A 26,317-nucleotide genomic window follows, 5' to 3' on the forward strand; every position below is an offset into this window, starting at 1 on the left:
TGTTCCATCTCAATCAGATAAACACAAAACATTTTACCTTTTAGTAACAATATAGTTTCTTAGAGTGACTGTTATCATTGAGTTTCACCATATTTTAAGATTACTAAATATAATCAGAGATAAACAGGTAAACTCTATGTCTGCAGTCTTTGCCTGCATAAGAAATACCACAAATATCAGGAGTGCCAGGCTTATCTTACTGCAAATAGTTGTCCAGTTACCTAATGCAGGTCCCAGGATTTAAGGGAATTCCTTAAATTGTGATGTCTGAGAGTCTTGAGTAAAAAGCTCTGTAGCTGCAGATGTTATCCCTGTACAAGTGGTTGATATTAATTAGAGTGATTCCTGTCTTCCCTCACCTTCTAGCTAAAAATTCAAAGCAGGTTGGCTAAAGGACAGAACCAAAATTTGGGTGGCACACATAGGTGTGGAGTGTCAGCTCCACATCCTGATCATAGTCCCTAGTTTCCATGTGGCAGCCAGTGATTTTTAAGCAGCATTGGCCAAAATCAATTCCCTCATCTTTCCATGCAAAGGAGACTGCTAGGCCTCAGAGATTATGCCAAATCCTCCATTCAGAGTCACCTAAATAACAAGGAGTAAATATCAGAATGTGGGTAGATACTCTTTCCACTAATTATAGCTGCAGTTCTCATCATTCTTTTTATATATTTCAACAGAAGGAGCTGGCTCTAGGTTATTAATTATTTGCTTTGTTTTACTGCAGGGTAAGCCTGTATCTGCTGTGGAAATCTATAGAGACCACAGTAATTTTCACCCTGGTGTGTAAACTTAGATTTACACTCTAGTAGCTATGGTTAAATGTTAGAAGAGCCATCACTACTCTTACCACTGAGTGGAGCTGGTTACTTCCAGTGTCCATAAACAAAATGGGATTCTAGTCGTGGGAAAACAATAGATACAACTTATTTTTCCTGCTTGTATGCTGCCTATTATGTCATCCTCCTCAATATGAACTTTCAACTCAGGTTATCTTATCATGCCAAAACCTTGATGCCTGGGGAAAAAAGAGCATTTAGCTTGATAAGGATTCTGTTCAGGCATAGAGGTGACCTCTAGCTACAATATAAACAGCCAGGTCACTGACTGGAGTAGATTCTTCTCTGTAACTCCTCAGAAATCAGGAGGTGCTGAAAAAACAGCCAAAACAAACTGCATAGGTGGTAAAGCTCTGAGAAGATAAAGGTTTACTGAGCATATCTAAGTTGAGATGGCTTGATGAATGCATCATGAGCTGATAGGCAAGTGGCTCATCTCTGTGTCACTAGTGAGTTACTTCTCTGTTAGCTACCTTACTCCATAAAGATGGTTTCATGTGTTTCCCTCTGTCTTTATTAATGTTTCAAACTGATTGCTGGAGGATTTCTGGTTTTCCAAACCTTTCCAAACCTCCAAACCTGAGCTACTTTCACTCTATTGATAGGAATTTAGTTTTGTAGCTGATTAGAATCCTTGCAGAGTTGATGAGCATTTTTTCTTTCCCCCTGTGGGTGAATCAGTTTCTAGGAAGTATGGAGATATTTAGTCCAGCACATAAACAGGATATGGCATGCGCTGGTGTTCAGTGGCTTTAGTACATCAAATCTAGTAGTGGACATGGTGAATTGGACATCTGTTCTGAGATGTCCTAGCAATGCAGCAGAGAGAGGAGGTCATAACAAGCCAAGAAAAATGCCCTCCCCCCAAAAAAGTGAGCATTCACCAATCGTTCTGAGATGGCCTTTCTTGTGCTCCTTCATCCTCCTTTCCTAGCTGCTCATAACCTGCTGTATCACTTATCAGCCCATCTCAAAACTTGTTTTTCCTCTTGATTTAGACTTCACTTCTTGATTTTTCCACCCACGTCTGTGTTAATTTGCCTCCCTCATGTTGAGCAGAGAGCAGATCAAGGGCTGTCATTCTGCTCAGCTTAATCTCCAAGCAGAAAATGTACAAAAACAACCATTTCAGAAACTCACTGATTAGTCAGCGGAACCACTGTCTTGGTAACGGCCAGGGAGAACACACCTCTGTCACTGCACCCACACATGACAGTGACAATCGCCTCAAACAGACCCTGTCAGCCAAGAGACTTCCCAGCCCCCAAGGTTGGGTTCTGGCAGCCTCAAAATGGCTGTGCAATTTTCTCAGCAGCATGTCGAACAGCACCACACAAACGAGGGCTGCTAAGCTAGAGCTGCACCTGCAGCAGGCTGTGATGAATGTGCTGTGCTGGGCATCCTAAAACTTGGTGCTCCAGTGTCACCTCCTCCAGCTCCTTTCACCACCCAGGAGGTACCATGGATATCCTTGCATACAAAGAATGCTAAAGAATCCTAATAGACCAAGTCCCTCTTTGCTTAGTGTGGATGATTAGCAGTACTACAGTACATTTTGCCATGTATTCTATGTTGTAGCTGATATCCTCCAGTAGAAATGGGAAATGGAGTATTTGGTAGAGCTGCCAAGGGTTTCAGGAAGGAAGCTGAAGAGCCCATTGTATTCAACATGAAAAGCCTTGCAAAAATCCTGGCAAGTAAGGGATTAAATTGAATCAGGTATCTTGCCACAGATGTTTTTGAGGCACTGAATGACTGCTCAGTGCACATACTCTGCTGGCATAGAAAAGTGCACAGCTTTATAGTACAATCAAGCATCAGCATCATCAACCTCTCTCTTTAAAGAACACATTCGGGTTGAATCCTCATGAGGGATTTATGTGCCTTTCTCTTAAATAATGCACAACTTTGTAGCTGGTGCAGTCTCTAGGAAACACTGGCAACCTGCAGTCAGGAGAGGAGAGGGATTCTTTGGAGACAGCTGTTTTCACACATTTTCTGTTCCCAGATCAGCTGTAGGGGAAGCAGATACTGTAATTGATATTATATATACTTTGCATAGCACACACGTATGCACATGCACATCCTCACTCTGAAGACACTTTTGCATGCGTACACATATATTCACAGATTTCTTGTCAGGATTAAACTTCTGGAGCAGAGTGTTTGCTGAATCTGTTCCTCTTTGCTGTCAATAGTAAAATAAAAGTGCTGTTCCATGAAGTCACCTGGACACTTGTACCTCATCTATCAGCTCTCCTTTTCAAGTGCCAGTAACTTGACAACTCAATGAACATAGATACATAGCATATGTAGAGGTTTCTATAGTTCTTTTATGTATGAATGTATCTCTGCATATAAAGTGACAGACTTCCAGTTGATATATTGATTAATAAACCAATACTGCTCTGCAGATGCCACTGAATCCCTCTTGATTTACATCTGTAGAGCATCTGGTCTGTGATATACTATGATGTACACAGGCCACAATATTATGTTGCAGTTTACTTAACCTTTTACGTATAACTTAATAAACAGACAGAGTGGCAAAACAGAATAAAAAATGCTGGATACTAAAAAAAGATTAGCCTAAGTCTAGCCTACTATAAATTCTGTATATGAGCAGCAATGCTTTTTCTTTTATTTTTTTTTTTGTTTATTTTTCATTTTGCTAGTATTTCTGTCATTCAATCTAAGGATGATTTACTTACCCTGATCCAAAGCAGAACTTCAGAGTGAAAAGAAAATAACAGATATTTCACATTCCTCAAACTGTATCCATTGTTTAAAAGAAATCCTCATATTGTATATCCAGCACTCACTGTGATCAGTAATAAATGAATACTCTGTTTGTTACTCATACATGCAGAGATTAAATATTATCTATTTTGAATTCAGTCACAGTAGTTTGAGGAATGAAATTCTGTTTGGGAACAGAAGATAACACTTCATGGACACGTTGATTATAAAAAAGAAAGACAGTGAAACGCAGCAGCTGTCTGAAAGCATTCAGAAGTTCAGAAGGTTAAAAAGGTTGAGCCACTATTTTCTCACAAATAAGATTATAGATAAAGATAAACAGAAAGCAATTTTCTCACTATCTGTGGCAATAAATGTTAACGCCCTATGAAGTGCCTTGTTGCAATCTCAGAAACCAGAAACCATCTGTCCACAAGACCTGTAAAAGTTCCCAGCAGAGCCCTGTATGCCCAAAGCTGGGCAGCATTGAGGACATCTTCAAATTTTGTAATAGAATGAGGAAGTTAAACAGAAGATTAATACCATGGCAAAAAAAAATCAACATGAATAAGTACTTTGAAATTATTTGGATACCATGCTTCAGTGCAGCTGTACTGTGTTAGTGATGAAAGACTTCAAAGGCTTTATGTGACAAAAGGAAACAGAACTTGACCAAAAGATGCTGTATGTAATGCCAAAAGCAGCAGTCAGAATTCAGAGACACACAAAGTGACTCAATAAAGTAAAACATAAAACCAGCTCTGAAGATCATGAGTCATGCCCCAGGTTATTCTGTCTCTTGTGTAAGGGTTCATTTGATATGAACTTGTACATGTGAATACTTGTACATTATCTACAAGTATCACATCAACGTCAAGGGCAGGACTTTAGGTGGTAGACATCAACTGGCATCTGTCCTGAGGGTGGCCCCTACCTTCAGGTAATACAGGGAAGGAGAAAAGGTAAATTTTTGTTTTGAGAAAGGCAGAGGAGGCAATGTACCCTATATTGTAAATAAAAGAAACCACAATCAACAAAGCAGTGGTGAAATTGCTTAGTTCTAATGAAGGCTCTAAAAGTTCTGCATTTCACTCATCAGTAACCACTGATACCAGCAGCACCAGGCTGAACCAGGCATCTACAGAAATGGGCTTGCTCCTACCCAGGTGGTTGTTATCCATGTGAATGCATTGGTATCCATCCCAATCCATCCACCACAACAGAAAAGACAAAATTGTACTGTATCTGTTAATCGTGTCCTCAGGAAAACAAACTCAGTGGAGAAGAAAGGAGTCAATTTGCAAGCCTCTTCCATGCACCCAGCCTGTCAAGTTCATGAATACAACTCAAGACCCTTCACCTCCCTGAGAATTATAAAGGTAGAAGTCCACAAGTTTGATAAGCATGGCAGTCCCCAGATTGAAGGTTTCCTGGAAATGGAAGGTAAATGCCAAATGTTCTGTAAATGTAGTGTGGTGTATGTGATAACTGAGGAGGAGGAGCCTGTCTGTGCAAATGCTAAGTGGGGTTCATGTGCCCTGAAATTTTTCAGTAAACCAGGAAAGATTCATTGAAATTTTACTTGGGTTGAGATTGACCTCAGACAAACAGTGCACTTCTCAGCACTGGAGATGTCTCCCCTTGGGCACCACAGGTTCAACCACGGGCCAAAGTCACAGGCATCACTTCTCTGCCTGCCTCACTCCTATCACATCAAAGCTGCTTAAATTATCACCATAGATTAATCAGCATCTACAGGAATATTTTCTCTGATATGGATGCACAAGGCAAGTTTAAACCAATCCCTACAAAACTGGAGCAAGCTATACATAGGTGAGTGCAGGAAATTATGTAAATTATTCTATTAAAAGAATACCTGGAAGATTTATAGGAACTCCAATCTCAGAAAAAAATTGGTTCACACTTTGATAGTGACCAGGCATCACTGATATCTGGGAAAAGAAAACAAAACCCCATCAAACAAATAGCACAAAATCATAAAACCAGGGAAGCAGAGTTACCTGTAGAGCTAAGGCACAATGGGCAGACATGAGAAAAATATGCCTTCATATTTAAAATGGGGAGAAAAGGTGATAGTTTTAGCAACCTCCACAACGCACGCAAGCTAAGTGAGATCTTTGCTGCTGGAGACCAACCACAGTACTTGACACAAGCAGTATATGAGCATAAAGACTTCCTGAGCAATATGGCAGGTTCACATTTCCCAGCAGCTTCCTAGAGCAGGAAATGATAAGTGAAACCTTGGCAACAAAGCTCGTTCATTAGATGTGTTCCTTCCAAAATACAGAGAAGGAATTATGACAGGAGCAAGCATAGCCCAAGTGTTGATGATGTAATAGAAAGTAAAACTTAATTTGTATTTATTCATGCTGCTGAGAAGGGAAAATACTATGGAAGAGAAGTCCCAACTTTCTTGTTTAAGTGGGCTTTGTAGTTTAATGATGCAGAAGCTGCATGTAAAAAGAGCTGGGCTCATATCTTTCAGATCATGTCTCTAGATAAAACCTCCTAGAGACCATTCTTCTTGTCCTAGTAAGCAAAGTGCTAACATGGATTTTGTATTCACACACCTAGTTCCCCGTCTCCAAGCCCCTGTTCACAGCATAAGATGTTCAAGCCCACAGCAGCTGCTCTGTGCTGGCCCCAAACCATTGCCAGGGCAATCTGTGGGCAACCACTCTCTGGTGTGGGCCAAGGATTGTGCTCTTCATGGAACAGAACGGGCCTCTGTGCCGTGGCTGCTTTGTCTGTGAGCATCCAGGCAGCTTCAGAGCCCCTTCAGGCTGTGAACACATTCCAGGGAAATCAGGCTGGGGCTCATTCGCAGCGCAGGATCTGAGCCTTTTTTGTGATGAATAGGAGCCAGTGCCAGAAGACTGTAAGGAGCACAGAGTGCCTTCAGAGCAACATCACAGGCGTGGAGAGCTGGCACTCATTGCAAGACTACACCTGGGTTCTGCATCGAAAGCTCAGTAAAGTGGTCAGCAGGGTTATCAAAGTTAGGCATCTGTTTGGTGTAGCAGAGCCTTTTATTCTCCTTTTACTTCCTGTTTTTAATTTGATAGAAATTACACAAACATACATATTCACACACACTTGCCATGCTTGGTGATGCAGTTAAGTAATTCAGCATATTCAGGTGTTATACTGGACCTCAGAGGCCTTTTCAGAGGCTCTGTTTAAAAACTCTGCACAAGGATACATACATCAACACACAAGCATTAGTCCTGCAAACACTGAAGTCACATACGTTTCCTTGACTGCATATATCTGCAAAATAATTACAAAATTTGCTTCAGCTAAGCAGATGCCATAAAATTTAGCATAACTATATATGGTATTTTATACAAACATTGACAATATTTGGGTGAGAAAGGAACTGGTTAAAAAGAAAATTTTTTTTTTTTTTGTTTGCTCAGAAGATGGTACAGTTACCTGAATCAAATGCAATGATATATTTGTCTCTGTAGGAGTTATTTTTTGCTTTGGGCAAAGATTTAATTTGATTTAAATCCTTGATTGAGGGAATCTGCAATAGATGCTGCAAATGGAAGTATCAATGCTTATTACAGTTTCTGCAGCCTCATTTCAACACTGCTGGAGAAGGGAGCTGGATCAGTCTAACTGCAGTTGACTCCTTCTTTACAGAAAAAACCCCACAAAATTATACTTTTGTATGATTATTGACATCTTAAGTGAATTTTCAATTTAGGTAAATTATCTAGGAATGCACAGAACGAAAAATGTTGTCATCTGCAGCAAGCATAGCAGAAAACATATTTTAGATCACTCAGATGATAACATCCTGTTTCCTTAGGTGTCATTTAGACCAATTCACTGTTTGCAAGCAGAATGCTTCCAGTTGCTTATTCAGAGAGTATCTGACTCACATGTGCCATGCTTGCATGACTTTCAGCTTATTTACAAGCCAAGGTTGCATGAATACAGAGCATTTCACTTCAGTCACTGTTTCTTTTAGGAGCTGTTCTGTTCCTGGAAATGGAAAGGACTCCATGTAATGATTAACCATCAAAACAGATTCCCTCTTTATAATCTCCTAGGGAAACGGTAAATCGCTTTGACCAGTATACTTTCAGAACAATTAATTTCAAACAAAGAGAACAGAAGAGCCAGGGTCTCTAATATAGCTATAGAAAATGCAAACTGGAAAAATTTATATAAAGCCTCCATTGTGTTAGAAACCCTTCTGTCCTCTGTATCTCAGGGTGTATCACTACCTACCAAAAAGCAGCTCTCTGCCTCCAGCAATTTCCTGCATAGTTCTTCCAGTACTGGGAAACCATGTTGGTGAGATTGGTTTTCTTCCTCTAGGACATTTTGATATAGGAGTGTTGTTTTATGCATCTTTATTTCAATAAATAAAGTTGATCATTGCTGTGTTTGCTTTTCTGGTTTCAGTATTTTTACTGTGTGTAACAGATGGAGCTGCTAGCAACACAGAGAGATAAGGTTGCTTAACGTTTCCCATGCTAAGTCTCTGTTTTCAGTTGCTTATATCTCATTTTATCCACTTGGGCTACAGTGTTTCATGCTTGCTTCTTGCCTTGGATTGATTTTTCCTCCCTGCTTCTCAGTACATTATTTTGTTACATCTGAAAATGAAAAACCCACAAAAAAAAAAAAAAAAAAAAGACACTTCCCACCTACCCCCCCCCCCCCCCCTTGAAATAAGTACATTTCCTAAGTTAATTTCTTTCTTGTAATATCTTTGTGTTTGGACAAGGGTGTTGCATTTTGGTAGAAATATTGTTGTGGAGAGAATTAAATTAGCAGGTTCATTATTTCTAATCCATGAGTTAATCTCACTAACAATGAAACCACTGTGAACAAAGTATGAACCTTCCTGTGTTGAACTGGGTTTTGAACTCTGTGTTTTTAGAAACATTAGTTTAATGACATAAAAAAACTTGAAGTTAATACAATCACAGCAAAAGCAAACCAGAGACTTTATTATCCTGCGTCTTTAGCTAGTATATAGTCACACATACAAATATCCAGGGAGCAGATCATAACCTTATTTTTGAAGATATGCAGCCATGACCCAAAGATTTTAGGCAAAAATTTGCTACCACCAAAATACTTGGAATATTTTCCTGATGACTTTGCTGGGAAAATTGTTGTTTCCTTGGTGAAGCTCCCTGAAACCTTACATTTTTAAGTAAAGTTATGCAGCTCAGACTGCTCCTACACAGAAAACACAGCTTTTGCCTTCCACGCTTCCACATCCTCTGCACACATGCCACTGCAGCAGCAGCTCCTGCTCTTTCCTCAGCCATTTCCAGGCTCAGACAAGCACTTGGATGTTAGAGGATTACTCTCTGCAGGGGCAGCTGTTTTCCACATTGTTCATCTGAACAACTTTAATACTGGCTGGTGAGAAAACCTCTGGGGCTGGCAGTGTTTTGTCCCTGAACAGCAAGGGCTGTGCCATTGTCCAGGACATTAGCTATACGTGATATATATTTCTCTTGGAAATGAAGATTTCCCCCCAGGGAATGGTAGCTATAATAATGCCTTCCAAAAAAAAAGTAAACTAATCAATTAAGATTTGTCAAGTAATTACTCTAAGAATTGGTCTACACAACTGAAATTAATCAATTAAAATAATTAGCCTTACACTTTGTGTGTCTGGCTAATTATATAAACGTTTGCCATGCATGTTTTCAAGCTAAACTTAACTAGTTTCCATACAGAAACTCTCTCAGTGTAAGAGATTGTACCACAAATTACAGAGTTCACATGTTTAATATATGTCAATATATTTTCAAGGACATTTACATAATATATGCAAATATATTGAAGAGTCTTAGCTCTTGCAAATTTTAATCCCATCCTTAACATCTAAGTCATACACAGCAATATGTGATGTGGGTGTTGTTTTTTTAAAAATTTTAACTGACCAGCTCCTCCTCCAGTTTAACTAAATTAGTGAGGCTGCTGAAATCTGCTCCACAGGGGACCCTGCTCTGGGTCTGCTCGGGCACTGGAGCAAAGGCAGGATGAAGCTTGGTTATTAAATTAAGTGGTTCATTGGAGACATGGTAAAGTAAGAAACCCATAGTCCTTGCTGCTTGCCATTTACCTTCCAGTTAGCAACCAAGGTGTTGGTCTCAGCCTATAAAATCTTGGATGATTTGGGCTTGGTCACAAAGGATTGTGTTACTCTCCTCATGACAAATAGCTGGAGTAATGCCTAGAGATCAAGTAAAATGCACAGGATTAATTATGCTATATGAACTGAAAGGGATATTGGCCTCCAGGCAGACAGACTACAGTGCTTCCAAGCTCTCATATTCCAGGAATTGCTATAAAATACATTGCATTAGCACATACATTTTTCAGTTCTTTAGAGCTAGAGTTTTTGAGTTTGAGGTTTTGACTTTCCAGCAATGAGCCAGCCTTCAATAGCAAAGTCATGGCACAATGTCACAGAATCATAGAACTATAGATTGGAATCAAAAGAGAAATAAACAACCTCCTGCCAGGTCCAGTATTTAGAGTCAAATGGGAACATCTCACCTTGTCTTCACTTTAAATCTTATTCAGGGAGTCAAAACTGTGTTAACAAGCCAGTCCAAATGTTCCCAATGCATTTACAATTCTCAGTGCCTCATAGCCAAACCCCAACATCACTTTGAGACCTTGGTGCATTTTCTGCTATTGCTCTAGCTCAGCTGGTCTCCATGATGGAAAAACTGTTATTAGGTAATTAAGTAATATTAAGTAGAATGAAAATGCTCCAAATTTAGACTTCAAAATATCCCTTAGACTTTTCCGAAATGCCACTGGGGTTCTCACTGGAGACATCACAGTCCCTACAGTAACCTGTCACCACTGATTATTGCCATGGCACTGAACACACTGAATTAATCTGTGGCATGCAGAAGGGAAGAGAGCTCCAGTGCAAGCCCTTCCCCAGGCTGCAGCTCTTCAGAGACAGCTGCTCCTGCCAGGACTCTCCATGACCACAGTTCCTGCAGGAAATATCCTCCTGCTATGGCATGGATTCCTCCCTGGGCTCCAGGGTCTCTCTAGGGACCAGTTGTGGCCATTCCTGCTGTACTCCAAAGCCACACAGGACCTTTTCTCAAGCTGGGGAGGAGTGCAGCTGCTCATGGAAAAGGCTTTTGCACCTGGATCCAGCTGCATGGGAAAGCTGGGACAAGAGATAGGTGGCTGGGGACCTGTGTACTTGGGTCCTGAAGCAGCTCATGCAGACAGAAAGGAGGTGCAGATGTGTGGCTGCAAATGAGGGAACCAACAACATCAAGATTAGGAAGCATTGAGAAGAAGGAGACAGTCCTAAAGTGTGGCCATAGTTACAGACTGCAGAAATACCACAAATCAGTGCATTTCTATGATTTCTTTACACCAAATTTGGCTCAGTTGCATAGTCAGGGACAACCATGACTTATATATTTCAAACTTACACAGTATCAGTCACAGATTCCTTATTACACAAAGTTATTTTCCTTATCCTATCTGCCACAGATGATAAAACTAAACAAATGGATGAATATAATTCATTCACTGGTTTATGAACCTGAAGCCCCACAGAGACAGTAGGATATAGCTATCCAAACTTCAATGCTGCTAAAACTGAGGGACAAAATGCAGCATAAGATCAGAGTGTACCAGCTTACAAGGATTTATTCCATGAAACCAAATGTGCTCTGAGATTGATGTTGTTTCACTTCTTTCCGGGTTTGTTATCCTTACTGTAAAACATTTACCTATAAACATCAAACATCAAAAAAGGCACTGTGATTTCAAGGCAGTACATGAACTCAAGATAGAAATGGATAGGGTTTACTTAGGGCTTTGAAATGTTTTGAGGTGTTAAGGTGAATGGTCCCTTTTAATGGAAAAGTCTGGTCCGCCCCTTTGGACACTGTAATAGTGCAATACACACACAACAAGAGTATTTCCTCTCATCACTCTATTGTTCCATCTGCTTTGGGATGCACTGCTCATGTGAAAAGGCAATCCAAAAATATCAGATGAACTGTAGATTTGACATCTAGTTCAGATCATTGTTAACTTGGTGTGAACTTTGCACAAAAGCAGTGACAGCAAAGATAACTGAGTGACACTGACATGGCTCAATTTGGGAATTTTTACATTAAAAAAAAATGGCTAAAGAAGATGAGTATCCACCAGTGCTCAGATGGAAATTGCATGATGCAGGACAGGGAGCTCATTGGAAAATACTCTTGAGGGCATCAGGAATACCCAGACTGACACTGAGGACATTTGCAAATGCAAGTTAATGCCTTTCAGGATTAGTTTTTAAACACACAATGATCCAAATGTTTATTTATCCACAGAGTGGCAGATTGTTAGTATTGCCTATGCCAAAATATGCTTTGGCTGCAATCCAATGACAAAGCCTTGTCTGAGAGATACTGATCAGTCTGGGGAGCTGAAGTGACACAGAAGAGATTTAAAAATTAAGGGGGCTTGTTCTCTGAGGCATACACAAAGTATTCATTAACTTTTATCAGCACGTAATTCTCTCCATCCTGTCTCCTGCACTGCAACCATATGGGAAATATTTTGGGGCGACTGGCAAAAGGGTTCAAAACTTCCTGACCTTTTTGTTTGAGTACCTGTATACTTTCTGTGCATAGATTTAGGGTCTAGGAAGCCGTTCATAGGGTTCATCTTTATTTGCACAGTTTCAAAAGCAGCACAGCACATCTCACCTGCACATACAGATTTTATACCATCACACCTGCATTTACTGTTCCTGCAAAAATAAGATAATGTTGTGGCACTACAACTGCCCTGCCATGCTGACAGTGAGGACTCCTCAGGCTGGAGCACCTCACATTCTGCTTAGCCAAGCCCAGGGGAAATGCATTTGATGCCCAGCATAGATCATTATCCACCTCTGACTCAGCTGCCTCCATCTGCCTCAGCTTTCAAGGCTAGTTTTAATAATTTTTCAAGTTACAGTAAGACTTGCTTCATTATGCTTTTATTAGTGATTTGTAATGGTCCCTAATTAAACATAACACTGCTGCAGATACAGTTAAGAAAGGCTTTACCATCCCGTCACACTCTGGAGTACTGAAAGAGTGCAAGCCTGCAATTTTCTTGGTTTGGTCCCCACAAGTGTGACACAGAATTTATGGTTCATCACCAAGACTGGATTAACATCATACATTCCCCAAAGGTGCCATGCACAGATTTCTTATTTGAGTTTTGCCATTGCTTGAAAGACCAAGAGATTTCCCTATGGGCTGAGGAGCAGTTAAGCAGCTGACAGCAGACTAGAGAGTGGGGAGGAGTAAAGTGACATGGCGGAAAAATCTCGTGGACGTAAAGAAACTTTTACTGTTATCATGCATTTAGATGTGACTTGCTTATTCGAATTCCACTTTAAAAAGTCATCATTTAATATAATTTAACAGGAATCACCTACTTACAAAGCTTCGAGCTACTAGTTTTGTTACCTTGTTATCATAATGGAAAACACCAACCACAAAAATGTATGTAGATATTAATAAGGAACATAATACTGAAAAATGGCAAAGCTTACTTATCAAATACATGAAAATAGTTAGTGTTATCTGTTCAAAATTACTGTTAATCAAGGAACTCCACATTCTCATTGCTAGCTAAGCAGTCTCCCATCATCATACTGCAGTAGAAAGAATGTTGGAGGAGTCTAAATTCAGCTGCTGGAGATTAGACAGAGAAAGGAGGATGGGTGTGCACAGAAAGCTCTCTGTATGTAGCTTCATCATTAAAATTTCCCTAGCATGAGCAGAAAAGTTATTAAATTCCCAATAAAAAATGTTTAAATGTCATTAAAAAGTTTCAGTTCTATCATAATTCTCCTTAATGGTAAAAATTTCAGTGCTGGTTCTCAGTCCCAAAATTGCATTTTCAAAGAACTTTGTGCTTTAAGTCTCAAATTGCCTAATTACCATATTTATTGCTGGATTCTGTTTTCTAATCCCTGATGACTTTGTCAGATATATTTATGTTCCCTTCATTTTACTCTCCTGCAAGAAGGACATACAGGAGTTAGCAAGGATGGCATGTTGCAACCTGAGTTGGATAGGAGGTTGTTATCACACCATATTAATACCTATTTAGCTACACAACATTAAGACTGCAAACTACACAGTCCTGGGTATAAAAAATCATAGCAGATACATTCTTCTTAACATTTATCCATATTATACTCACAGGATGGTCATTATAATTGATATAAATTAAACCTCAAGAGTAAACCATTCAGTCTCATATTGACAGCACCAAACCCCATTTTGTTTCAACTGAAGATTTGAAGAACAATTCTTCTGCTTCTTAGCTCCCTTTAATTAAAGCATTGCCACAAAAAATGTAATTCAAGGGAAGAGGCAGGATAAAATATTAATACAAGCAAGTATCCAGGCAGTCCAAAAGTAGTAAAATCTCTAAAATGTTCAAATAAAGGCTCTGGCTTCTGTAAGTTTAGGAAAGGAAGAAAAAGACATGGAATGAATTCCTTGTTGTTTAAATTAAAGTTTCATTATATTACAGTTCTCTTTTAAAATGGAGTATATAAAACCACCATGATAATGTACTCATTTATTGTCCTTTCATATTTAATCAGCAACCACCACTCAGCCAAATTTTCTTAGCATTTAACCTTGTCAGCTCGATGCAGTCTGCCAGGTTAGATGCTTTTCCTATCTTGTAAATGATTGTTGAAATTCTGGTATTTCTTCCCATCACTTGTTGGTAATAAAATTCTAGATAGTAGAATTTCTGCAAATTAAAAGCGTTGGAAAGGTCAAGAGCAAACCTCAATCATATGTCTTGTTTCAACTTCACCCTCATTATACCAAAACCATAAAATGTTAGCTGTACCATTAAAAAAAAAGGGAAAAATTTAAATCTAAATATTGAAATATTAAGTATCATTTTGGCAGTTTTAAACTACACCTTTGAGGCAGAACACTATTTAAAAATGACCCTCTCTCTTGAAAAATACACGGATTTGTGGGCTTAAGAAAATCTGTCAAGGGACCTACAAACAGATCTGGCTGTTAAAAGTTATCCTATTGCTATCACAAATTAAGAATTTGCAGATGATTATGAAATTAGTGGTCATTATAAGCTACCTCATGCTGGCAGTAACACTTAGCAAAGAAAAAAATTAATATAAAAAAAAAGATCCATCACTTATTCATGTTGATACTCTAATTCTCCAAATGTGAAGGAAGATAAAATCTGCTGTAGTCATTGCAATCGACAGATTTGATACTGAATAAACAGAGCAGGTCTGTCATGCTTAGGTTTCATTTCTAACTCTTATTTCAGCACAGACAATTTTTAAACAAGAAGTAAAGTCAAGCTGTGGTATTTTAATATGACCAATTAATGGCATACAAAATATTCAGAATTTGGGGGTTTGTGGAGCAAAAGAACAATTTGTGATGGAGGGTCTGTGCTGTCCACAGTGCAGACAGTGATCAGAATAAGGTGGTTAATTTCTTTATTTGAAGTTCTATATGAACAGATCTGTACTTCTAATAATTACTGAATAAGAAAATACATACCAGAGAACACTCTTTAAAAATAATAGAAAATGAATGACAAGGTATGAACAGTAGGAGCATAAAAAAAATTCTGGTGTACCTTAGGGGATGTTTTTTCTTACATTCTATTCCAGCTGAAATCTGCTTCATGCCACCATTTAAATTTCTTCGAATTTTGATCAAATATATGTGAAAATTATATTTTTTCAAATAAACCGAAAGCTGTGGGTACTTTTAAAAAATATTCTGCAAGCATAATTTAAAGAATGCAAAAATATAAAGGATGTAGGATCTTATTTTCAAAAAAACAGCTCATTATTTTGGTTGGACCTTAAATAAAAATATTTGAATGCATTCTATCTAGAATATAATTATACGAATCACATATCACTTTTAGCAGATCAAATCTCCTCTTGAGTCTCACAGATGGTAAAATAAATGAGTTCAAGCAACACTCTTTTCTTGTTTCATTTACCAGGTAAGTAACTAGCACAAAGGGAGAAGGCAGTTCCTCCTGTAAAGGACAATCCCCAGTAAATAAAATTCAGTCAATCACTGTAGTTACAAGCACCTTTTTGGTGTCAAGCATTTTAGGCATTTTCTGCTCCTTGGGTTTTTTGGCAGTGGGCTGTATCCATAGTCAGTCACTAATTTTGGGAGCAATACATGACACCAGCATAGCTTCACTGTGTGCAACCTGCCTGCTTAGCCTAGGGAAACAAATACAGGGTTTTGTCTAGAAAACAAGACTTATTAAAAATGGCTAGTGTATAAAACTAGATAATTTTCCACTCTGCTAAGAAACTTGAGGAGATTTATTTTTATACCACCTTGAAAAGTCAAACAGACCAGAAACTGGGGACAGCTTCAGCAAATCATATAAAATTCTGTCTGCAGACAATTGGGTATAGAGCCAGCAATCAAGAATTGGGATATCTTGGCTCTCCAGTCAGTGAAGCTCCCACAGAATTTTTATGAACTGATGGGTAATTCTATTCCCTCAAATTAACTTTAACTATGGTTTCATTTTCTCAGGAATCTCAGCTAAAATCCAGTTCTCATTCCACTGATGTTTTTAAATTGGCAGAACTTAGGTGAAAGTGTTTTCATGGTGTTTTCATTTAACAATGTTTTTCATCTTGGATTTAGTTAATTTCAGTGGCATCTTCTTGGTGTCAGTCTTATGGGTTCCTTTCCTACCTCATGGAGAAACTGGAGGTTGTCCAAAGGACAATAATGCTGGTGAAGGGTCTAGAAAATAATTTTAATGAGAAGCTGCTGAGGGAACTGAGGCTGTTTAGTCTGGATGAGAGAAGGCTTGGGAGGATCTTATCACTCTCTACAACTTCCTGAAAGGAGTTTGTGTCCAGCTGGGGGTCAGTGTCTTCTGCCATGTCTCAAGTGAAAGGACAAGAGAAAATGGCCTTCAGTCTCACCAGGGGAGGTTCACATTGCATTTTAGATTTTTTTTTTTCACTGAAAGAGTGGTCAGACATTGGAATAAGTATGTAGGATCTTATTTTGCAAAAAAATAAGCTCATTATTTTGGTTGGACCTTAAATAAAACTAAAGGACCCAGGGAGGTGGTTGGAGTCCCTGTCTCTGGAAGTGTTCAAGAAGAGTCTGGATATGACACATGGGGTTAGGGGTGATTATGGTGGTGCTGGGTAGATGGTAGAACAAGATTATCTTGTTTCTTTCAACCCAAATGATTCTGTGATTCTGTGATTCATATGGACTTTGGAGGATGCAAATAAGAGCAGCTTGCAAAGTGGATTGAAAACTGGATGAAGGCTCTCTGAAGTGAATTATTATTAGAATAAGAAAACTAGCCTAGATGGTCAGGTAAAAAAGCAAAAAGTGCATCTTGCTGTTAAAAAAGAGGTTATGGAAACTACACAAACAATAGCTGAAGCAATTAAAGCTATAAATAAAGCTAGAGAGGAAAATAATTGTAATCATGATAACACACAGCCAATTTGTAGTCATCTGATGTTAGATGCCTTAGGCAGGACATAAGTCTCAGGAGGCTCCCTATGTGGTCAATGAACAGAGAGAGCAATTCAGTCAAGCACTCAATTTACGTTCCTAAATAAGCCTGGGAAGGCAAGGCAAGAGCTCCTCTTCCTCCCCTGATTGCTCACACAGAGAAGAGGAAAAAGCTTTCAAATTTAAACATCACAGCTAGTTGTTTTGTGTCACGAAGCAAAGATCCCCCGAGGACCTGAACTACTGTAAGGGTCCGGCAACAGTGTAAATGATACAAGGAGGTATGAAACAACCTTTCCCCAGAGCATGCACAACCAAAACAGCAGCCAGAGCAGAGGAAAAAACACAATGGAGGTGGGAGAACAGAGGCAGTGATCCCAGCAGGTAAAAGACCTGGCATGGTTTCATGAGTCACTGCTGCTCTGTGCCCCATTGCAAGAAAGAGTGCTTGAATTAAAGGTGTTTTGTCACTAACAGGCCCTTGTTTGTATGTCAAGGCAAGCAAAAGTGAGATTCCTGCTTTCTGGTTCCAGAAAAAATCTACATCCTATTCAATTAGCTAACTAAAACCTGAACAGAGGTCTGGGTGGATTTTTAAAATTCTATTATAATCCCCTTTTAGTGGCTAGGGAAGTACCTTAATACCTCAGATGGAAAAGGTCCCACTGTCTGTGACAGAGCATATAATTGAACTGAACTCTCTGAAGTCAGGGAAATCTGTCTCACTTCTCAGAGTGTGGGCATTAATCCTAATACCTTTTGCTTATGAAGGAAACAGTCTCCTTCGTAAGAAGCCCCTATACCTGGAAAAAGGTACCACAAAGATTAAGTTTTGGCCCCCTCACTACAAGAAGGAGGTGCTGGAGCATGTGCAGGGAAGGGCAGTGGAGGTGGGAAAGAGAGCACAAGTCCTATGAGGTGCAGCTGAGGGAGCTGGGGGTGTTTAGAAAAAGAGGCTCAAGGGGGACTTTATCACTTCTACAATCCCCTGAAAAGAGGGTGTGGCCAGGTTGGGAATCTCTCTATTCTCCAGAGTAACAACCGATAGGGCAGGAGGAAAGAGCTTCAAGTTGCACCAGGGGAGGTTTAGATTGGATATTAGGAAAAATTTCTTCATGGAAAGCTTTATCAAGGACTGCAACAGGTTGCCTAAGGTAGTGGTTGAGTCACCATTCCTGGAGGTGTTAACAAGTTGTTAAAATGTGGCACTTAAGGACACTTAAGGGCACTTAAGGGCAGTTTAATGATGGACCTGGCAGTGCTAAAATAACAGTTGGACTTCATGACCTTAAAGGGTTTTTTCCACCCTAAATGATTCTATGATTCTAAAGATCAGGCTTTCAAAGAAATGGTTTTAAGAAAGAATGACTGAGGATGCCAACTCAGATGATGCCATCTCCAAAAGAATCTAAAACTCACAAATCTAGAACAAGCAGTTCCTCACAAATTTAAATCTATCAACTATCCCACACTAATGGAATTTATGGCACATACTCAAGGCTCAGTAGCCTGAAATAAAAATCTTCATGTTTTCAGAATTTTCCTTTTATTACTTAACCCACAGAGAACTATGTTGTCTCAAGAAACACTAATTAAATCACACAGATTTTTCCAAATCTTAATCTGAAATAACTTCAAGACAAGAGTATTTTCATGTCCATATATCTACCCATACACTTCTTTAGTGCTCATATTTTGCAATAAATTACTTCTCAGGATATTAAAATGTACCTTATTTTCAAATTGTGTACTGCACTTTCTGCTGAATCAAAACATCTAGACCCTCACTAAGTCAAAAGTCTGATCATTACTTTTGCTATTGATCCTTAATCTTCACAGAGACACTATATAAGATCATGCTAAGATTCATGCTTTCATCAAGAGGTGAGCACTACCTCAAAATCCAGTAGAGAATAATCATAAGAAGCCCAAGTCCTTGTGATAAACACTTCATTTTTTAGTCATATTCTATAGCTGATTTTTGAAACACAGACTGTAAGATACAGAGAAAAAGAATAAATGAACATTTCACACGTTCCCTCAATTACAGCTTTTTTAAAAAAAACACCATAATTCACACAAAATTACTTATGCCATGCAAATAAGAAATATTATAAAAATATTAGTGAACAGAGCATAACTAGATGGCAGCCAATTTGAACTTGGTTTTAGTGTCATCAAATTAAGCAGGTTAATTAGGTAACTATTGAGGTATGCTGTAACTTACAGAATTTTTCAGTCTCTCACCTGTTCCTGGCACTGTGCTGAACATCTTGGTTCTAATGTTTGGGCTAAAGAGAAAGAAGGGTTGATAAGCTATATCACAGTTTATTACAACAATTACCTGTCAGTCTGAACATCAAGAATCACAGAATGGTTTGGGTTGGAAGGGACTTTAAAGATCATCTTGTTCCAGCCCCCTGCCATGGTCACAGATGTCTTCCACTAGATCAGTCTCAGAGCTCCACAGGCTGGCCTTGGACAATTCTAGGAATGGAGCAGCCACAACTTCTCTGAGCAACCTCTTCCAGTGTCTCACCACGCTTACAGCGAAGATTTTTTTTCTAATATCTAATCTAAACTTACTCGCTCTTAGTTTGAAGCCATTCCCCCTTTTCCTGTCACTATATGCCCTTGTAAAGAATACATTAAATAGCTAAATAAACATATTTCTCAGCATGGCAGTAGATGAATAATGCATTCAGTGGTCAGTAAAGGGATAATCACATTTCAGCTTCTTTGCTGTTCCTTTCTGCCCTAGCATCATTCCTCAGGCTGTGCCTATACAAGACATTTTGGTTCATGAGTGAATCACACTGAGGAACTGATCTGTCTGGAAAACAAACCAAGGAAAATTAGTTTCAGCATTCAGCTGGACATCCTCAAAATGGCTCACAACACAACTGTGCAAAGATTCACTTTAGCACAGAACAAGAAGGCTCAAGCAACAGACAGAAATTGCAGATGGTAGTTAAAGCAGCCTTCCTTCCCGGGTTCTTTGGCTCTTTTTTCCCTTTGAAAATATTCCCAAAGTACATACACATTTTAGACACTTTTTCTATTGGACACTATGATCTGATCTCCAGAAATAAGCTCCTTCACTACCATGGAATTCAAGTCCTGGAAGATGCCCCCCAGTGCACCAGTTTAAATAAGGTCAACTCATTGTCTAGACAGGATGCCAAGAGCAGGGCCTTCGCCTTTTGTTTTATAAACCTACTTACATGTTCTCTGGATTGATGATCAGCAAGAAGGTTGAGAGTTTTAATTATCCTCTGAATCCCAGCCAGCAAAAATGTGCTAACTTTTGAACCATATTCCTTTACGTGTTAATTTATTTAATTTGTGCATTTGCGTTTAAATTCATCATTATGTAAATTCCCTTGATATCTTAAGCAGAATAAGCTCTACTATGCTTAGCTTTAAATTGTTTTGTGAGACTCAGAAAATGGAATAATCATAAAAGAATATCCACAAGAGTGTGTCTGATGGTGGGGTAGCCAATGCAGGCTTTGTTTTTAAATAATAACAAGCCACTAATACACAATCATAATTTCTCTCTGATCTTTTGAGCTGCTGTCTTTGATATATAGCTGCTGAACATCAATAAAATCCCTACCAATCATCATTTAAGAGAGAAAGCCAAGGTACAACATGAAAGAATATAATTTTCCATGCATAATATAGCTTTGTATTGCTTTGATGAGTTGCTTGTCAAGGGGAAGTCTCTGTTAACTCTGGGTGCTTCCTCTCACTGAACTGGAAAACAGAATGACAATGTGGAAATACAATTGCTAGATAAATTATTTTCCTTAGTATGCAAAACTGAAGTATATGCAGTTCACTGAAATTGGTGGACTAAATGTACCCTTACAGCCCAGCCTATGTTCAAATCTTTTCCTTGAATAAAGACTGCAATAGCTGCCTTGCAAACTTAAGTCCTGATTTTGTAAAACTTGACTTCTTGGAGCAGAGGTTGCTCCTCTGAAGCCCAGGGTGGTGCTGGACCTATCTCCAGAGTTCCACTATATCCGTCACAGGGCACCAGTGTCTGGCCCCACTGAGAGCCCATGCAGGACACAGGGCTTGCAGACCTTTTCTGAATTATTCCTAAGTGGTATTTTCCTCTAGGATTAATCCCTTGATTCCAGGTGTCACAATTTATTGCCATTCCTTGGGTTTACTTCAAGCCCTGGTACAGCACCTCTTCTCAGGAAAAAGAGCAGCACTAAACCTGTGATTAGTTAGCAAGGTAAATGCTGTCTGTTTAGAGTAAAAGTATTCTCTTTGAAAAACACATAACAAACAAACAAAAAAATCTTTAAATTCAAGCCAGTTTGTTAATATTACTTCAAAGCTCCTTGAAAGACCTGCCAAGGAACAAGACACAGTGTCTCCTTCTGGACAGGACCATCTTTTGGCACCATTTTTTGCTATCTCTTTTTGACCAGAACAAACCAGGATATGGCTCCTCTCATGATGCAAACCTCTAATGGGATTATAACCAGCACAGGGAACTGGCAAGAAATATCCCCCACTGACTCTTATGCCCAACAGATCTCTCCAACAATTGTTTTTTAAATATACATTAGCCATCTAAAAGCTATTTAGTTAAAAAACTTATCTGAATTTCTCAGGTTTTCAAATTTTTGCTGTTTTTACTAGACCTATTCATGTAATTTAAGGAAAGAGGGGTGTTTTTCCAGTGTCTTGGGAGAATATTCTATCACAACATTAGAGCAGCAACTAAACCAGCAGTATTTTTAAATGCACACTACCCGGTGCTTTATTGAAAGAATTGCTTCTTGGATGACTTTACAGGACACGATATTTGCCTGTGATGAAAATTTGGCAAAGGCAAAAAATACATATATGTGAAAACTTCCAAATTAGGCCCTTTCAGAATGCAGTAGTGAAAAATATTTCTAGACAAGACTGTTGAAATCAAGAATAAAAAATATTAAGAAAATTATTACATGTAATAGAAATTAGATGATTATTGCCATCTGGGCTAATAAGTTGGAGAATGTGTTCTTCCCAAGAGAAGAACAGTAAAAGAATTGGGAATTTTCCCTGCATCACTTCTGATCCAAGCTTCCCTGAACCTACCAAAGGGTCTGGACCACAGATCTGATGAGAAGCAGCTGAGTGAGCTGGGGATGTTTAGCCTGAAGAAAAGAAGGCTCAGGAGGGCCCTTATTGCTCTCTACAACTGCCTGAAAGGAGGTTGTGGTGAGGTGAGGGTTGGTCTCATCTCCCTGGTAATGAGGGACAGCATGAGAGGAGATGGCCTAAAGTTACTCCAGGGAAGGCTTATATTAAGTGTTAGGAAAAATTTCTTCTTCAAAAGGGTTATTGAGCATTGGAACAGGCTGCCCAGGAAAGGGGTGGAGTAACCATAACTGGAAGTATTAAAAAACCTATGGATTTGGGGCACTTGGGGACATGTTTCATTGGTGGAGTTGGCAATGCTGGGTGAATGGTTGGATACAATGATCTTAAAGGAATTTTTCAAACTAAATGATTCTATGAGTCTATGATTCTCCAGTCCAGGTGGAGTTTCATGGTCTTAATACAGGCTGCAGGAGTCTATCAGACCTTAGAAGATACTAAAGGGGGATCAAACCTCTTTTCCTACTATAGAAATCACTCAGAAAACCACCAAGATGATACTGAAACACAACCTCTCTACACAGTATCTCATCAAAGCTAAAATAAGGTGCCACATTATCAGTCCTTCAGTAGAGACTGATGCTACCTCTTGCTGTCTGTCTAGAGAGGTGACAGAACGATGGCAGCTGCACAGCCAAGGGGCTGTCAGGGGTGCAATGATGCTGAGCAAGAGAGAAAATGGACAAGTTGAAAGCAATGTGAGAAGCAGAGCTCTTGGACTGGTCAAGCAGCCCTTGCAGATACAGGAGATCACAGTTTAGTAGCTTTGAAGCAGCACAGCAATTTACTCCCAAATTTCTATTAAAGATGCTGCCTTTAATGCATAGCTCTAATGAAAAAATTCAGAGTCCTAATAAAAGTAAGGCTTTAAGCTACTTCTGAGCATCTCTTTAGAGCTAAGGCCTAATGCCTGTAAGATTCACTCAACTGCAATTTCTAAATCTCTTCAAATACAAGCACATAGATATAATGCATAGGTCTTCACTATATGCAGTCATACAGAAATAAAGCAAATAATGGTGATCAAGGTGAATAAGACTACTTTTGAATATGTGAATTACTTCCTTTAAATGGTCAGAATCCTGTAAAATTTTCTTTTTCTGCCTCATGGGGCACCAGAAATTTCTTTCCTGCACTTTTCAGGTTACAGGCAGGAATCCTCCACTGGTAGAGAAGGATTTGCCCACCACAGTCTGGATACCATTTGTATTCTCACTTTACATAGTGCTTGATAACAGAAGCCCTATCTCCTGGAATTCTTGAGAATGATAGTCCTTGCTTACAGTGGGAAAAAGGAAATGCTAATCCAAAAAGATCAAAATCCTAAATTATAGCAGCAAAGAGCAATTAAAAAAATGTACATTTAAAACTCTCATTATTTTTAATCTATCTGAGGAATTTCATTATTTAGTCTTTGGGGTCTGACCATATTGGTTAATAAACTAAGAAAAAACATGATGCAAAAAGCAAAAAAACCCAAAAGAAAACAAATGAGAAAACCCAAAAACATAAACAGAACCACAAACAAAACAAAAAAACCCAAACAAAACCCAGTTTAGAGAAACAAACTGCATAGAAAGAATTGAACACCTTGCATTTAGCTTTAATTGACTTTAAGGATAGATTACAAGCACTTTTGTTAACGTGTTGAAAATTGATATAGTACTAGAGAATGCCCTCTGGAGCACCAGCTTTATTCATTTCCACTCTTGTCATATTTAAGTTTAATCAAACTACCAAAACTAGATCCCAGGACAGGATCTGGGATTATCAGATTGATCCCACATTCAATAAGTAGCTACATACTGATAAACTGGTTGCTGACCTTGGGTTAACCTTCTGATGTTAAACCTTGCGCTTCTATTCACAGTCTACCATGATGAAGGTCTTCTGACCCTCATCCTCCTGGCCTTTTTCCTGCCACTGAGAAGACACAATTAGGTAAATAACCCTGCCAGCAGGCTGAATGGAACAACATCCTTGATTTTTGCTTCCCATCTGCAGCAGAGGATTTTTCAGGGATAGCTGGCATCTGTTCCTGAGGCCCAGTGTCTTGGAATAGAAACTGACCAAAACTGAGAGAATATTGCCTTTCAAAAGAAAACTTCATTCTATTTAAGTCTACAAAGTAACCAAACAGTCAGGAAGCATCAAGTCATTGAACAAATTGTTCTCTGTCAGCAAAGGAGGAACTCACTCTGCACAGAGAAAAAAAATGTTTTTGTCTAACTTGTAACACCTTTGCCCTGGGTTCAAGGAAGGAAATGTCCCTAACCCACCAGGGTCCATACTGGGAAGCTCACACAGCTAAGATGTGTACTGCAGCTACCTTGTAGTCTGAAAGGAGGTCTCACTCTACTGGACAGATCCTCATTTGCAGACACAACCACACTGCAAGTATAGAGAATGCAAAGAGAGCTGCACTTTCTTTGGAACCTATAATAGAGATTAATAATTAATTAATAATCTTAGTCTGCTGACATTTTTCATCCATCCCAGTGTGATGTGCCTTGGAGGCTGTGCCCATTCTGCTCTTTCACTGGTGAACTCATCCACTGGCTCCGACTCTGTTACTCCACCTCCTGTCTGCTGCCAGATGCACACCAGATGGTGATTCTGCATTTTGTACATGAAGAGTGCAGGTTTTTGGGAGTGGGCTTGATTTACTAGCTGGTTTTGGACACCCAAAGCACAATGCAGTTCTGGATACTGACAATTTTGCTAGCCACTACAACTCATAACACAAATCGTAACTCTGAGGCTGGCTGTGATGGATCTAACATCCATCCCCAGAGAGTGACTGTGAGGCCACATGAATGGCTTCACAGCTATAGAAACCTCCACAGTGCTTGAGAAGCCTATTAGTGGCAAATGTGTACAAATTGGCAGTTCCTACCAGATTTTCCAGCCTGTTAGACAAATAAGCTCGTTAGAGTAAAATTTACTCTAAATATGTGAAACCTGATGGTTTGAAACTGAGATGTTTTCTGGAACAGTTCAGCAGCTTGTTATAATTGTACCATGATTCAGTGCTTGGGTATCCTCCATATCTCAAGTGCTGTCTAAGCTACCAGCAGAGCTTCTGACAGGAGCTAGCCAGACTGCCACCCTCAGATGAACATCAGAGCAGTTGTGCTTCCACCAGGCAAAAAATTCCTAGAAGAATGCCTTGCTTCCTGCAAGGTTGAAAACATCTGAATAAATACACTATACCTGCTACATCCTTCTCCCTGACCCCTTCCTAATTGTTATAGGTATTCTCCCAATCTTATCATTACCACCATTTTTGAAAACTTCACCATCATCACTCCAGAGGGTAGGACAGTACTGGGATCCACATGTTCTATGTAGGGAAGTCAGTCACAAAGAAGGGGTGCCTCTAGGAAGAGAACTACTAGGGAAGGGAGAGTAAACCCAAGTACTGATTTAGTGACCCTCTCATTAGGTAAATTTTCTTAATAAACCATTTCAGTCCTGTTGTTCCCAATTATTTTCACAGCATCTGAAACATTGTCATTAACTTCTGGGTTAAGGCATGGAGCACAATACATTGAGTTATGTATTGTGCTTTCAGAGGCATTTTATCACATTCAGCATTGCCTTTTCTGCCCATTTCCATTGCAATTGGATTTCAGTAGAGGTAAAGGGCTATTAGAAGAGACACCAACACATGCAAGTATGTGCCAGATCAGAATACCAGCTTCAAACATTTCATGGCATTGTCTCTAAGTGGGTCAGTTCATAAAATATCATCTGTTCAAATGATGCCTATGCTGCAGTAAGAAAAAGGGGAAAATGCAGCAGTAATTGAAAATGATCTGATTTTAAAAGTCTTGCACCTGGTGCATGTTCAAAGAACATTTCAATGTTCCATTAATAATGCTTCTAGGACAGAGGAAATTTGAAAAATGTTGCTCCTAAGATCATGATCAGAAGTTAAAAAAGAGAAATAAAGGTATTTTTAAGAAAATTCTGTGTCTGGGTCTTGCGACATTATTA

Source organism: Pseudopodoces humilis, chromosome 1 (genome assembly GCF_049639895.1).
Source record: "Pseudopodoces humilis isolate 2021_Gansu_Grassland_sample_001 chromosome 1, ASM4963989v1, whole genome shotgun sequence".
NCBI classification, from domain to species: Eukaryota; Metazoa; Chordata; class Aves; order Passeriformes; family Paridae; genus Pseudopodoces; species Pseudopodoces humilis.